Consider the following 2,500-nt stretch of genomic DNA (forward strand, 5'->3'; position numbering starts at 1 on the left):
CCTGCTATACGAAAGCCCCATCCAGCCCTGTGCCACCCGGGGGGTTCCAGGGTGCTGAGATGGCTGACGTTTTGCTCCGCTCACGACGGTCACCGCACCACGCAAGAACAGGCCAAAAACTGGCCAAAACAGCCCAAAAACGGGCCAAAACTGGCCATTTTTGGCTGCGCGAGCGAGCGGCGAGCGGCGAACAGCGAGCGAAGCGAGAGGCAGCACCGTCCCTGCTATACGAAAGCCCCATCCAGCCCTGTGCCACCCGGGGGGTTCCAGGGTGCTGAGATGGCTGACGTTTTGCTCCGCTCTCGACGGTCACCGCGCAATGCAAGAACAGGCCAAAAACTGGCCAAAACGGCCCAAAAACGGGCCAAAACTGGCCATTTTTGGCTGCGCGAGCGGCGAGCGGCGGACAGCGAGCGAAGCGAGAGGCAGCACCGTCCCTGCTATACGAAAGCCCCATCCAGCCCTGTGCCACCCGGGGGGTTCCAGGGTGCTGAGATGGCTGACGTTTTGCTCCGCTCTCGACGGTCACCGCGCAATGCAAGAACAGGCCAAAAACTGGCCAAAACGGCCCAAAAACGGGCCAAAACTGGCCATTTTTGGCTGCGCGAGCGAGCGGCGAGCGGCGGACAGCGAGCGAAGCGAGAGGCAGCACCGTCCCTGCTATACGAAAGCCCCATCCAGCCCTGTGCCACCCGGGGGGTTCCAGGGTGCTGAGATGGCTGACGTTTTGCTCCGCTCTCGACGGTCACCGCGCAATGCAAGAACAGGCCAAAAACTGGCCAAAACGGCCCAAAAACGGGCCAAAACTGGCCATTTTTGGCTGCACGAGCGAGCGGCGGACAGCGAGCGAAGCGAGAGGCAGCACCGTCCCTGCTATACGAAAGCCCCATCCAGCCCTGTGCCACCCGGGGGGTTCCAGGGTGCTGAGATGGCTGACGTTTTGCTCCGCTCTCGACGGTCACCGCGCAATGCAAGAACAGGCCAAAAACTGGCCAAAACGGCCCAAAAACGGGCCAAAACTGGCCATTTTTGGCTGCACGAGCGAGCGGCGAGCGGCGGACAGCGAGCGAAGCGAGAGGCAGCACCGTCCCTGCTATACGAAAGCCCCATCCAGCCCTGTGCCACCCGGGGGGTTCCAGGGTGCTGAGATGGCTGACGTTTTGCTCCGCTCTCGACGGTCACCGCGCAATGCAAGAACAGGCCAAAAACTGGCCAAAACGGCCCAAAAACGGGCCAAAACTGGCCATTTTTGGCTGCACGAGCGAGCGGCGAGCGGCGGACAGCGAGCGAAGCGAGAGGCAGCACCGTCCCTGCTATACGAAAGCCCCATCCAGCCCTGTGCCACCCGGGGGGTTCCAGGGTGCTGAGATGGCTGACGTTTTGCTCCGCTCTCGACGGTCACCGCGCAATGCAAGAACAGGCCAAAAACTGGCCAAAACGGCCCAAAAACGGGCCAAAACTGGCCATTTTTGGCTGCACGAGCGAGCGGCGAGCGGCGGACAGCGAGCGAAGCGAGAGGCAGCACCGTCCCTGCTATACGAAAGCCCCATCCAGCCCTGTGCCACCCGGGGGGTTCCAGGGTGCTGAGATGGCTGACGTTTTGCTCCGCTCTCGACGGTCACCGCGCAATGCAAGAACAGGCCAAAAACTGGCCAAAACGGCCCAAAAACGGGCCAAAACTGGCCATTTTTGGCTGCGCGAGCGAGCGGCGAGCGGCGGACAGCGAGCGAAGCGAGAGGCAGCACCGTCCCTGCTATATACGAAAGCCCCATCCAGCCCTGTGCCACCCGGGGGGTTCCAGGGTGCTGAGATGGCTGACGTTTTGCTCCGCTCACGACGGTCACCGCACCACGCAAGAACGGACCATAAACAGGCCAAAACAGCCCAAAAACGGGCCAAAACTGGTCATTTTTGGCTGCGCGAGCGAGCGGCGAGCGGCGAACAGCGAGCGAAGCGTGAGGCAGCACCGTCCCTGCTATACGAAAGCCCCATCCAGCCCTGTGCCACCCGGGGGGTTCCAGGGTGCTGAGATGGCTGACGTTTTGCTCCGCTCACGACGGTCACCGCGCCATGCAAGAACGGACCAAAAACAGGCCAAAACAGCCCAAAAACGGGCCAAAACTGGCCATTTTTGGCTGAGCGAGCGAGCGGTGAGCGGCGAACAGCGAGCGAAGCGAGAGGCAGCACCGTCCCTGCTATACGAAAGCCCCATCCAGCCCTGTGCCACCCGGGGGGTTCCAGGGTGCTGAGATGGCTGACGTTTTGCTCCGCTCACGACGGTCGCCGTGCCACGCAAGAACGGACCAAAAACAGGCCAAAACAGCCCAAAAACGGGCCAAAACTGGCCATTTTAGGTTGCGCGAGCGAGCGGCGAGCGGCGAACAGCGAGCGAAGCGTGAGGCAGCACCGTCCCTGCTATACGAAAGCCCCATCCAGCCCTGTGCCACCCGGGGGGTTCCAAGGTGCTGAGATGGCTGACGTTTTGCTCCGCTCACGACGG

Source organism: Musa acuminata, unplaced genomic scaffold (assembly GCF_036884655.1).
Source record: "Musa acuminata AAA Group cultivar baxijiao unplaced genomic scaffold, Cavendish_Baxijiao_AAA HiC_scaffold_118, whole genome shotgun sequence".
Taxonomy (NCBI): domain Eukaryota; kingdom Viridiplantae; phylum Streptophyta; class Magnoliopsida; order Zingiberales; family Musaceae; genus Musa; species Musa acuminata.